This window comes from Gorilla gorilla, chromosome 9, assembly GCF_029281585.2.
Source record: "Gorilla gorilla gorilla isolate KB3781 chromosome 9, NHGRI_mGorGor1-v2.1_pri, whole genome shotgun sequence".
NCBI lineage: Eukaryota > Metazoa > Chordata > Mammalia > Primates > Hominidae > Gorilla > Gorilla gorilla.
Window position 1 is genome coordinate 30407898 of NC_073233.2, and position 14649 is coordinate 30422546.

At 33.9% G+C, this 14649-nt stretch overlaps 2 long non-coding RNA genes across 3 annotated transcripts in view; one reads left to right on the forward strand and one right to left on the reverse strand.

Annotated features, from left to right (window-relative positions):
• LOC129525366 (uncharacterized) overlaps positions 1 to 11797 on the forward strand; it is a 313689-nt gene extending 301892 nt beyond the window's left edge. The window contains exons 3-5 of the long non-coding RNA XR_008669639.2: positions 781 to 891; positions 1124 to 1272; positions 8406 to 11797. This is a non-coding gene — a long non-coding RNA (uncharacterized lncRNA). The remainder of the gene's footprint in view (positions 1 to 780; positions 892 to 1123; positions 1273 to 8405) is intronic.
• The window catches only part of LOC129525386 (uncharacterized), a 349207-nt gene that overhangs the window by 107459 nt on the left and 227099 nt on the right, over positions 1 to 14649 (reverse strand). The window lies entirely within an intron of this gene.

Sequence of the window (14649 nt, forward strand, 5' to 3'; positions counted from 1 at the left end):
AATATTGCTCATGCCAACTAAAATTATTCATGAGACTCTTCTACTTGGAAGAGGCTACATTTTCTGTTCCACATACCAACATATAGAGGACACTTGATAGTAATTTTCAAATAAAAGGATTATAGACATTTCTTCTCCAATTTTTTTTTGGTGAGGGTATATATTTTTCTCATATCTTTTGTACTCACAGCAAGAATATTGTTCATTTTAGTTTTAATGGACCTAGGGCTAGCACAATGTGTTTAACATATGAGACTCTAGTACTCCTTAAATAAGTTAATAAATGCATTAATAAATGACCATTCATTTAATCTACTTTTTTAAATTAACTATATCTTTTATACATAAATTATGTTAATGATATTGGAAGCTTAAAGTTTGCCTTAGAACTTCATATTGTTATATATAAAAATGCTGCTTTTTAAATTTATTATCCAAAAAATTTAATTCAGTATCCTTGCATGAAATATTTTATTTTTTTCAACAGATATTTTTATAAGTTAGATTTGGTCTTAATATCAAAGAGCTCATGTTCTGTTTGTAAGAAAAGATTTGTACAAAAATAAACAGAAGTTAAAACATGCTAAAATAATTGTTTTGAAAGGTTACTTGTGATTTGAGGGAAAGAAGACGTAACAATTTCCTCAGAGTATGGCATATTTTCATCAATTTTGTGGTGTAATAATTTCTTAGGAGAGCTTCTTGACTCATCTTGGAAGAAGAAAGTGTTTATAAAAATTGTAATTCCCAGGTAATTGATTTTTTACAACCTTGCCACAGATACTTCAGGAGCTTATAGGCGATAATATCACCATTTGAACAAAGTTTCATCCTGACAATTCAATTGATGGTGCTGGATGACAATAGAGATTCACAGCACTTTTGGACAAGGTACTAATCCGTTTGATTATTCATGGTGTAGTGTTATAAATGCAAGAGGTTTAGACATGAGATCTTTTCCCTGTTTCTTGTATTTATGAAATGTTTTTAAAAATGTAAAATTTATCCTCTTAAAATTAATATTTCTAATGAGCAGAAGTGAGCATATCAAAGCAAAAACAGCAAAAAAAGGTGTACTAAATTTTAAAAAATGTATATAAAATAAATTTGGTTTTGCTTTTAGATTTGCTTAAGAAGTATGTGGAGGAGGGTATTCTGGGAAGATGGCAGCATCAGAAGCACCAGGATTTGTTTACCCACCTAGACAACAATTGTACTGGCAAAATATTTCTGATGTAAATATTTGGAACTCCGGAGGCAAAGGCTTGGAAGGTAAGTTGCTGCTGATTTTTGTCAATCTCAATTCAGAACAGTGGTAGCTACCCATTACCCACCCCTAGCCCTATGGTAGGCAGCTGAACATGTGTCCATGGAACAGCTTGCACACAGTTTGCAGGAGCCAGAGTGGGGAGAAAAAAAAGGAATCTCTCCTCCAAATATCAGGGATCTGTGCCTGGATCGCTGATTGCTGTGTCTGATCACAGAGGTACAGACAAAGAAGCACATGGCCATTGTTTTTACACTTCCTGGTATTATTGCAGCACCCCCCCCCCCCGCCCCCCCTTTCAGATGTATTGACTTGCAGGCGATTTAAAGGGCCATCACCCTTTTTTTCACCCCTTCATTTCCCTCTTTTCTGCCTTTTCAGATTGAGACATTAAAGAGTAGGGCAACTAGTCTTTAATTCAGAAAATTACAAAGTAAGTCCACATTCCCAGAGAATGATGCAGCCTTTAAAAGAACCTGAAAAGACTTTAAGTTTATACCCCATGCTGATCTTTGGCACAGAAACATGTTACAACAATAAAAAAAAAAAAAAAGCAAACTCTAGGGAAGAGGTGGGAATCTAATTTCCAGAGTTAGCAAATAATTAGATTTAAATGTCTAGTTTTTAACAAATAATCACAAGTGATACAAAGGAACTGGAAAGTATAACTTATTCGAGGAATAAATATAAATGAACCAAAACTATCCTTGAAAAAGACATGATGACAGATCTACCAGACAAAGATTTTAAAACAACTATCTTAAAGATGCTCAGAGAACTAAAGAAAGATGAGGGGAAAGTCAGGAAAATGATATATGAACCAAATGGACATCAATGAAGAGATAGAAAATCTAAAAAACCCCCAAAATTTTAGAAGCGAATAGTATAAGAACTGAAATGGCGTTCATAACAGAGAGATTCAAAGGCAATTTTAAGTAGACAGAAGAAGATGAACTTGAAGATAAGATAATGTGAATTATTGAGTCTGAGGAACAAAAATCCTAAAAAGTATGAAGGAAATGAATAGAGCCTAAGGGACCTGTGAGACAACATTAAGCAGACCAACATACACATTGTGCATATCCTACAAGAAAAAGAGAGGAGGAAGGGGGTAGAGACAATATTGAAGAAATAAGGGCTGTAGACATCCCAAACTGGATGAAAGGCCTAAACATAAACATCCAAGAAAATCAATGAAATCCAAGTAAAATGGACTCAAAGAGATCCACACTGAACCACATTATAATCAAATTTCCCAAAGACAAAGAATCTTGAAAACAGTGAGAGAGAAACAATTCACATACAAGGAATTGTAGATAACATTATCAGCAAATGTGTTATTGACAATTGTGTAGGCTGGAAGGCAGTATGCCAATATACCCAAAATGCTAACATAAAAAGATTGTCAATCAGGAATTATATACCCAGCAAAACTAGCCTTCAAAACTGAGAGAAAAACTTAAGACATTCCCAGGTAAACAAAAGCTAAGAGAGTTTATTGCCACTAAACCTTTCCTGTAAGAAAATCTCAAAGGAGTCCTGGAGAATGAAATAAAAGAAGACTAGATAGTAACTTGAAGTTTTACAAAAAAAAAAATAATAATAATAAATAATTCAGTATGTGTAAATACATGGGTAATTATAAAGGCTAGTATTATGGTTTCTAATTGCACTTTTAGTTTTCTGCACGATGTAGGAGATTATTACATTTTAAAAAGAAAATTATTAGTCTAAAACTTAGTATTATTACAATTGGTTTGAAATTCCATATTTCCAATATAACTTAAGAAACTAATGGATATCAAAGAATTATTAGTTTAAGTTTTTGATCACACAATATATAAAGGTATAATGTTGTGACAATAACAACAAAAGGGGTGGGGGTACAATTGTTAAAGAATAGAGTTTTTGTATATTATTAAACTGGTATAACTTCAAATTAGTGTGTTACAGCTTTACTATGTTAAATATAATCCCCAAGTGCTATGGTAGAACAATTTGTTCCACCTTCCCCAAAATTCAGAAGTTGAAAAACTAACCCCAAAAGTAATTTACTGTATTAGGAGGTGGCCTTTGGAAGATAATTAGGTCATGAAAATGGAGCCCTGATGAATGGGAATAGTGACATAATAAAAGTGGCCTGAGACAGCTCTTTCACCTCTTCCATTGTGTGAAGATGCAGCAAAAATATGATCCTCAAGATAAAAGTTAATTCCTGTCCTAAAACTTTATTTGATAACTTGCAAGACATCATAATGGCATTAAATCATTATGAAAAGCCTAGCAACATAGACAATGAGAAGGCAGTTCTGGGTTACAAAATATTGACTAACAATGTTCCTGAACTTAGAAAAAAACGAACAAACAAACAAACAAAACACTAGAGTTAAGCCTATCACGAAATCTATTAAATTTCACATGACTTTCTACCTACTCCCACAAAGGTTACTGTTATACCATATCTAATTTTCCAGAGAAGGGTGTTGTGGTACTCTTTTCTCTTATTCCTGTAAGGAACTACCTGAAACTAGATAATTTATGAAGAAAAGAGGTTTAATTGACTCACAGTTCCACAGGCTGTACAAGAAGCATGGCTGGGGAGGCCTCAGGAAACTTACAATTATTGTGGAAGGCAAAGGAGAAGCAGGCACATCTTCACATGATAGAGTGAGAGCGAGAGAGTGAAGGGGAAAGTACTACACACTTTTAAGCAAGCAGATCTCCTGAGAACTCACTCATTATCATGAGAAGATCAAGGGGGATGTCTGCCCCCACGATCCAGTCACCTCCCACCAGGTCCCTCCTCCAACATTGAGGATTGCAATTCGACATGAGAATTGAGAGCATACACAGAGCCAAACCATATCTGGTGTGATTCTAAATAGTAACTAGTTACATAAAAACAAAATAAGCTTTCAACCACAGGTATTATGGGAATTATTTTTGATGGCAAATTTGGAAATTTCTTGGCATACACACGTAGTATTAGAATTGTAACATTTAGAGCTTAAAAGGGCATAGTTTTTATTTATTTGAACATTTAACAATTATACAAAGCTCCATTTTCCTATGTTAAGTAGTACATTGTGTCCTATTTATACCATTGAAATCATTTTGTAAATGGGATGAGTCACTTAGTACATGGAATCATGCTGCTTAGATTAGCATCTTGGTTAATAATTTAGTAGCTAGAAGGTCTTGGGCAAAACACTTAATTTATATTTCAGTGTGCTAATCTTTCAAAGAGGATAAATATAGTAGTACTAATGCCATAAAATTGTTCACATAGAAGAATGTATGACACAGAGTAAGTGATCATTGTCAGATGCTATCTCTAACCTTGTTAAGCCAAATATTATAGGTGATTCCTAAGAATTAAACTCTTCTTTGCCTTCCCTATCCCATATAAACTAACTTTATGGTTTTCTAAGGAAGAAAAGAAAAAAAAGAGAAAATTTTCAACTTTAGTTACAATTTTATCCTCATCTTCCTACTTCTCTATTACTGGGAAGGAGAGAAGAAAGGGAGAAAGAAAATGAAAGAAGAGGATCAAAAGTCTTCTCCAATGACACATTTGGTATTTGGGATCCACCGGAAAGTGTCCAGGCAGATTTAAGCAGATTTAGATGACTTGTAGCAGATGAAAAATTCATAAGCAGATGAGTTTCATCTTTTTGTTTTTGTTATTGTGTGTTTCTTTTTTAGACTTATGTGGTTGAGTATAACTCTGTCATATGAATTTCCTTTAATTCAGTCACCAAAGTTTCTGTTCAGACTCAGAGTCCTCTCTTCTCTGTCAATAGGCCTTTATCAACCATCTTTTTACTGTCTTCTGAATCTCCTGTATGACCTTGTATTATAATCCTTTCTACAGTTAATGTCTAAGCCCTCATTTAATGAACTGAAAATTGCACTGAAGCACCAGACTCTGAATATGAAAATATTTAAGGATATTTAGTCAATATTTTGCTTGCATTTTCCTTTTTATGTATAAACAAGTGTGTTATAGTAATAAAACTTCTATCTAGTATGGATTAAAGGAACTCTTTTAATAAGTACAAAATAAGAAATTTGTTAAGGATAAAGTTTAGTTGACATTTTTTTCCTTAGATGTACATTAAGGATATAATGTCTTATAGTCAGAGATGTCTCAGAATAGATGACTTATTGTATTCCCATATTCCCATTTTTTTTCTGAAGAAACTAGTGCTTAGTGACCTGGCACAATTTTTAATGAATGGCAAAGCTGAGATCTGAGTACAAACAGAGAATACTTAATATAAGCAAACTGTAAACATCCAATTGTTGATTGTAAATGTAACAAAATTAAAACAATCAAGAATGAAGTTAATTGCCACATCAAATTATTTGAGACACCTAAGATTTGCTCCTGGGGAAGAGATTCTCTAATTCTGTTGTTTTCCAACAAAAGGAAAGCAACAGAAAAAGAAATACCCTGGGCTAGAGGACCTTGCCCTACCCTCTAATCTTTGACATTAAACTCAATTTAGGGCTTCTGAAAAACATTATGGAAATAACTCCAAATATTGTTTTTCTGCCGTATGTTCCCTGGGTCTGCCTCATTCTTCCCTTTCTGATCAGAAATGTGAAGTACACACACTATTACAAGTGAACCATCTATGGCATTAAATTAGATTGGATTTAAAAATACCAAATGTTATATTTTAAGAAGTTTTCAATTCAAACTATTTTCTAAGCATGCTATACGCTTTCATTGTGCCTTCAAATTTGCTTCCCCCTCTGCCAAAGTCACCCTTCTCTGATTCTATCCCTGCATTTAAAGCCTCAGCTCAAAAGACTGTTTCTCTTTCTAGAAGTTTTCTTTGCCATGCCCTCTACTCACCTTGTTATGGTTACTTCCTCTTCTCTGTGTTTATATACTACTGTAATGGCCAGGAAAGAGCTTATATTTAATCATTTCTCCTCCCATGCTAACCAGTGAGCTCTTCTGTGTAACCCTATGTGCCCATCATATTGTAGTCCTTGATATGTCATTACTGAATTTTAAATGAAAAGAAAAATACTGGAAGGTAATTGGATTTATAAATTTACCATGCTTCATTTTGCATAGTTCAGCAAGTCATATAATACAAAACTTAATGTGAGTTTTGAAACAAATTGGCTGAAATAAAACCTTCATGAAGCACTAAGGAAGAGAAATGGTTTTATCATTCTCAGCAAAATATAAATGCAAGGACTTAGCAGGAAGATGAGGGTGTGGTTTTATCCAGCTAAGCAATTTCTGTAGAAAATAAATTTCACTTAAAAAAATTAGGCCAAGAGTGCAATACAATCACCTTAGTAACTTACCTTAGTAGAGGTTCCTGAGGGCCTATGATGCACTTTAGATTTTTACTGTAACTTGATTAAAAAATATATTAAAAAACTGAGTGATAAAAGTATTTATCTCCCTTATTCACAATATATGTCTATCAGAAAGAATGAGATATTTCCTTCAGGAGAAAAGTAATGGAAGTAATCATTTGCATTACCACAGCCATTAAATGGGTTTCTGGTGTTGGACTCCATATTTTCTGTTGTTGTTTGTAAATAGTACATACAAGATAATGAGATGTTACACAAAAAAATTAGAAGTAAAGATAATAGAGTTGACCTCTACAGATATGACTAGTTTAAATCTCAGACAATGGGATGAGATGTAAGAAGTTTGTTAAACTCACTGAAAAAAATTATCTAGATTATAAAATTAAAAGAAACATGGTACCAAAAGAAGAAAGTAACTAAATTAGAAAATTAAATTTAGACTATTCCACATCCCTGAATTTGCTCTAATCCTTTACTCACCAAGAATGTATCTTCTTGCTATTTTGCCTTCCAAAAAGCTTATATAAAGTCTATGTTTATGAGTGTGTAGGCAGAGGGGATTCTAGTCAACCTTTTTTGATACAAGGATGAGAATCATTAGAGCTTTCGAAAATTCATTAAGTTAAAGTCCAGCTTTTGAAAGACCACAATCCTAAGCAAATTAATGCAGGAACAGAAAACCAAATGCTACACGTTCTCATCTATAAGCGGAGCTAAATATTGAGCACACACAAACATAAAGATGGGAACAAGAGACACTGGGGACTACTAAAGGAGAGGGGAAGAGAAGTGTGGATTGAAAATCTGCCCTTTGGGTACTATGCTCGCTGCCTGAGTGAAAGGATCCATGCCCCAAACCTCAGCACCACACAATATACCCATGGAACACACCTGCAAATGTACCCCCTGCATCTAAAATAAAAGTTGAAATTAAAAAGAATTAATTCATTATTGTTTTCTTAAAGCCCAGCCTTGAGGACTCCTTCAGTTGACCTTTTCTTAGAGGAAACACCAATTTTACCTCACTACTACTGTATCTGCTTTACCATCATTAGTTTTTCCTTTGATTTTTATCTTAACAATTTATATGACCATATCCCCTATGTTAATTTCTTTTCCTTTCAAGGCATAAAAGTAAGAAACTCTCTACCTACAGCAGTTACACTTATCTCATCCTCCTAGAATCCAAGGCATGGGTGTGATATTACAAATCAGTCATACAGTTCCACCTAAATTTTCAGCCATATATTATATCTTTAATTTGCAAAGTGAGGCTTGGCTACCTTGTGGGACGAATTATTTATCTTTTGGGGTAGTCCATTCCACCAACAGCTCCAATTGTAAAAATATATATTTCCCTAGAGCTTCCAACAACTATAACCAGATCATGACTTAGGCCGTAGAGAATGTTAGACCTTCTTGTGCAAATCTACTTTCCCAGGCTGTACTTTATCCCCGTTTTTTTCAATTTTTTCCTTAAACAGTTTTGACACACATAGCCGTTTCCTTTCAATAACTTCTGTTTTATCTATTTAGTTCTTAGAGAGCAGTTCTCTCTAATGATTGTATCATCTTAAGGATATTCTGACAACTGCTATAGAGTAGACTGGTACTTATTTGTCATGGAGCAACTGTGTCTTCCCAAAATTCATATGTTAGAATCCTAACCATCAAAGTAATGGTATTAGAAGAGGAGGCCTTTGGAAGGTGATTAGGTTATAAAGGTGGAGACCTCATTAATGGGATCATTGAAACACAATAAGAAATACAAGATACATGATTTCTTTTTCAGTCATGTGAAGATACAATGGGAAGACAGCTGTGTGCAAACCAGGAAGAATTCTCTCACAGACGCAAGATTTGCTGGCACCTTGACTTGGACTTCCCAGTCTCCAGAACCATGTGAAACAAATGTTGTTTAAGCCACCCAATCTATGGTGTTCTGTTATAGCAGCCAGAACTTATTAAGACACTATTTTACGTAGCATTCTCAATTATGATGCCATTTGCTATTTCAAAGATGGGTGGGTGTGGCATATCACCATTGAGACAAATTTCATATACTGCCAGCTGAAACTCAGTGTTTTCACTTCCTAATGTGAAACATTTGAGTCCTGCCTCCTGCATCCTACAGTTATGCATCACTTAGATTGAATGAGGAATCCTGTCTTTCATCATTCACTTTACTTGACCCAATTGATGAGAGAAATCATATTTCTGACTACTCCAGTGAAAATTACCCATATTGTTAATTTTTGTTGTTGTTGTTAAATTATCTATGGGCTCAAGAGGCCATGAAATATAATCCACCAAGATAATCCTAATAAAGAAGTGTTTTATGCAGTTTGAGTTGTTTTCACTGTGGCCTCTGTGCAAGAATATTATAAAACCCAATTTAGAATTGTTTTTCTGAAACAAATTAGTTGAGCAGCAACTACATTTCAGTTTCTGCTTCACAAGGGAGTGGCTGAACTCCTGCAAAACTTTCATTATGTTCTTGCTTTCTTACTAGGAGTTTAATTCTCTCCGTAGGTAAATTCAGTTTAGAATTTATTTTTCAGGGTTGTCTGCAATTTATTTTGCATTATTTGATCTTGTAATATAATCATGGAGTATTATGGTTGCATAAGCATACAAATTCAAGAATAAGATGCATGCACTTCTCAGTAAGGTTTTTCCTCTCTGCACTGTGCTTGGTGAAAGTGTTGTGTATGTAGATTAAAGAGAGGTGACAGAATGACAGATCCCGAAGGTAAACTGACTGGGATTTCAAATTCTAGTTGCATCACTTATTGATTTTTTAAACTTAAGGAATTTACTAACATTTATCTGCTTTGGTATAACTACTTTCTAAATGGATTAGAAAATTCCCTGTGCCTCAATTTCTTCACCCATAATGCACAATATAGGTTAATCTTTAATTTGTGAGTTAGTGATGGGTTTGTTGGGAAAAATAAATGAATTTTTAAAATAGTTGTTAAAATTGCTTGTCACATGGTAAGAACATGCATTATTCTCTATTTTATCTCTGTTGTAATTTTAGTATCTATGCGAAACCTATATCTGCAAAGTTATTTGATTTGCATGTGTGTATGTACAGACACACTAAAAGAAAGGCATTAGGTTGTTGAATAGAAGCAAGGACGTCACTAATGTTAATAAACAAAATTTTACAATGTATTTGGGGATTGAAACACACACACACACACACACAAACACGCACACACATCATTACATACAGAAATACACAGCTTTGAGAAAATATTTTTCTATAATTTATGGGGAAGAAGTAATCTCATTCTATGACCCAGTCCAAAATATTTTTGATGTTTACCTTCAAAACAGTGAGATATACAGATGTCTTAATTTTTTTGAAGCAAGATAATTTTTCTATAATATAATCATACTGGAAAGGTTGTATGGGATTTTTTGATTAATTAATAAACTGAGACTTAACAGTATCAATGCAAAAATTGCACTAGGCAAAGTTAAACAGGAAACGAACACTTTATTTAAGGGTATAGCAACGGGAGATAGAGACAACACACAGTCTGAACTCAACTCCACTGAAACAAAGAGCAGAAGGATTTCTGAGAGCTGGGCAGGGAGAACTGTAGGCCCACTGCATTGTTTGCTAATTGGCCTCACCGAAAGGAAAATTAAACTTTCTTGTATCTTCATTGCAGTTGATAGTTGTACATCACGGATGAAGTCACCCACCAAACATAGGCTCCTACCATCCTTCAGAGAGTGGGAGATAGGGGTACTGTCATCCCTAGTTATTACGTTTCAAAAGAATGACTTCCTTGAGAAAGATAGTCCTAAATTGTAAAATTGGAAAAAGGCTTTTAGAAACATTACATTTTACAGGGTAGAGAAATAATGTACAATCGCAGGTTTTATAAAGTAAATGCTCTAAGAAAAAAGGAAGTTGGGGCATACAGTCATGAAAAATGTTGTCCAAAGTTTAGTCGAGCTGAGGGAAATACTAAGACCATCTTTTGTTTATAATTTATAAATCTGACTATTTTAAAATTTAAACAAAACAATACAAAACCAGGATCATTTTGGACAGATAAACTCCCTTTACCTCAGCATGCTTATCTGTGAAATTGAGATTTTAATATTTGATTCATTTGATTTGTCGTGAGGTTTTAATTAAATGGTATAGGCAAACACTTCACAGGCTGGAAGATTATTTTTCAATCAATACAAGAGCTGTTAGTTTTATCACTGGCATTATTTTTCCTCCATAGTACAATTTAATTCCTCTATACAATGTCAATCTACCACTCTGAAAAGCTGACTCAATAAGTATTTTAAAGGAAAATGAAAAAAATATTAACCAGGTGTTCTGGCAATAAGCAATACCACTATTATCACCATACTAGTTAATTACTGAAACAGTGGAGGCTCTGTTCTGAAAAAAAAAAATTTATTGGCTTCAATAAAATTAAAATCTGATTTGAACAAGGAAATAAAAATCTGACATCATAAATATCCTTTTCACATTTATATACAGTTATGTGTTCCCATTCAAATGAAATCTGTTTTAATAAATAATTATTATTTTTTTCCTTATTAGTATATTTTTGACACTGGGAGATATTGAATACCAAATCTTAAAATTATTAAGGGAAATGAGGATTTTCTATATCACCTTCTGCTGTTTGCAACGTTTGTAGTTCCAATGTTAATAGTCTAATTTGTTAAACGACCACAAATTCCATGTAAATGTGCTGTTAAATTAATGGTCCCAGTCTTAGGAGGTAACTAGATGAGTAAAATATGTTCTCTTTTTGAAAAATAGTGCTGGCTCTTTGCTGTAAATTACCCCTTTTAAGAAGCCAGATGGTGAGTGGAAAAAGTAATTTAATTTAAAAAGCATAAAGTGTATTTAAACACAGGATTGAAATGAATATTTTATGTATATATTTATATGATTGAACATGTTCAAGAGATTTTACACTACTTCTAGCTGAAAATTATATGGAATGGATCAATAAAGAAATATAATAAGGATCATCCTGATTATATAGATCATCCTGCTAGAAGTATATCATTTAGCCCAGAGTATATAAAGATCTATATGGACAAGTAATAAAATCTTACTATTCTCAACTGGAAATCTTCATTCTTTGAACATATTTTATGTGCTCATTTTACAGACCCTCCTAGAGATATTATTTCTCAGTATGTCAAATATAACCCACACATTTTTATGTTAAATGGTCATTGGTAACTACTCATATTTTTTCTGGGATTCAGTGCTTATGACATGTCAACCGTTAGTCTATTTCGGTGAAAATTTTCCAAGAATTTTTCAATTATCTACTAAGCTTTAAAGATTATTTTAATAAGACAACTATTTTCTGTACACTTGATTCTTTTCAGAATTGTATATTAGGTTATTTAGGAGGAACATAAAACATATACTCACTATTGTAGGTAAAATAATGACCTCCCAATGTTGTTCTAATGGCTAATATATGTGAATAAGCAACTATATATGAAAAAAAGATAGATATGTTGTAGATGTGATTAATACCTTGAGATAAAAAAAATCTTTACTAATTTGGATGAGTCCAATTTGGACTCATCCAAATTATTAAAGATCAGAGTCACAGAAAGAAATGTGATATGTGATATGAGCAGAGGTCAGATAATGCATGGCCATGGGCCAAAGAATAAAAAAGGTAGCATCTGAAAGCTGGAAAAGATAAGGAATCTCATATCCATTTAAAGCCTACAAAAGGGACAGTCCTACTGATACCTTGATTTTAACCGAATGATACATCTGATCTATAGAACTTAAGATAATATATTTGTGTTGTTTTAAATCAGTTTATTGGTAACTTACTATAGCAACAATAGGGAAATAGTATAAACTGCATCCCCCAAATTGTGTGGGCTAGTCATGTAGACAGAAATTACAATCTGAGAAACGTATGAAACAAATTCTATGATATTCAATGGGGAAAAGGTTGTGATAAAAAGTCATCAAGGTCTTTTGAAATATACTGCTTGAATGAAATAGATTTTTAAGTCAGAATGTGAAACATTAAAATTAAAAATGTTTAAACTGAATATCTCTTCATATTAGCAAATTTCACCAAAACTTGCTACCTATTATGCCATTTCATTGCTGCTTCTTATGCCATTACATCTCCCAACTAGCCTGCTGGAGTCCCAAATTGTATCTTACAAGTGCTTATCAACATCCTTATTATAAATTTGTTGTCAGAAGCTCTCTTCGGTGCCTTCTGTCCAAAAAGCCACTTGAATTCTGCGTGATACTCGTAACTTGCACAACAGCCCTAATGCCATTGCTAAGGGTTCTGGTCCCTAGTACTACCAAATCAAAACATAAAAGAAAAAGCTACTATGACTGCCACCACCAACAACAGAGATTGATAGCAAAAGTCAAGTTGTATTCCACTGAGATCCTGCAGTGCCAGGGCCACATAAACACCATTGTTTTCTAACTCCTGCATTTTGTCACTTGCCAAAAACGGAGTGAAAATATCTCATTCAGCTTTTGGCTTCCATCCTATTTGTATAGTTAGGAGTTCATGGAGCAGAAAGAAAAGGAACTATCTAACATAAATCACGGGTTCAAGTGATTCTCCTGCCTTAGCCTCCCAAGTAGCTGGGAGGCATGCGCAACCACATCCAGCTAATTTTTGTATTTTTAGTAGAGACGGGGTTTTGCCATGTTTGCCAGGCTGGTCTTGAACTCCTAACCTCAGGTGAGCCACACGCCTCCGCCTCCCAAAGTGCTAGGATTACATGCTTGTACCACTGTGCCTGGCCTTAAACTCGTATTTTTTATATAAATTAAATCCCTGGTTTTCCAATTTTAATTATAATAAATTTACCTGCAGAAAATCAACATTTTAAGAAGAAAAAAGAAGCTGAATATAGTACCAAATATTATGTATATATAATGTTTTAAGATCACAGGAAGCTTTCAACACAATCAGAGCTTGTGGATGGAAGAGCCCTGAGAAAAGGCAACTGCAGTAATGGAAAATGGCATTTTGAAAGCTTCGGGATTTGGCCAAGTATTAGAAAAGGGAGAGATGCTGGCAGGATTTTAGGGAGAAAATTTCAGCTAGGAAGCAAAGAAGCTAGCATAGCTTTTGGCCATCTTACAGCCTGGATAAAGAATAAGAAGAGTTTGGAGCTACCAAGATAGCCAGGATTTCCAAGATTGCCAGAGAAAGAAAGTATAAATAAGTCAGCTCAGGACTGCAGCTTCTTCCATTTGAGAAACTTGCTGAAGTCTTAAGCTGCACCAGAGACCAAGACACAGGTAAAAGGCTGGTAAAAGACAGAGTAGACTTTAGAAGTGGATTTTAGTATTGTAAAAGTGAAATTGAAGGCCCACCAAGAATGAGAGTTTCTAGCAGATACAGCAGGTCCGCAGTTGGAGAGTGCAAACAGGAGGTAGTCATTGACTCTATAATGACTGTCACCAACTACAAATTCTACAACTTGTTCTTTTTTTTTTTTCTTATTGGATTATGCGACCTGACCTCACTCTTGACCCACTTCAGACCTCCACAATTTTTATCAATGATATCTTCTTTCCCATTATAAATTTCTAAATGCAACAAAAACAAACTGAATTAAGGAAAAAGACAAACGAAACACATATACAGATGAGCTAGTTACTACAGTTTTAAGAAATAAACATTCAAACATCTATAGTTAAATAGGTTAAGAAAATATAAAGTACAGTTGAGAAATTTCCCTCAAAGAAGAGATTTTTAAAAATAACTGAAGACATAAAATTGAAAAAAGTGTGACAGCTGAAATTAAAGATTTAACAAAGATAAGTTTAAAAGCAAACTAGAGACAACAAAGCAGAGGAGCAGTGAGCTAGGAAGCAACAAAGCAGAGGAGCAGTGAGCTACAAAGTAAGTCATAAGAACACAGCCAGGTCAAAATATATATTGGGCAGAAAAGACAGAAAAAATCAAAAAGGAACAGTGATCTTACAGACAAAGGGCTCCGTCAAGTGTAATTACAGT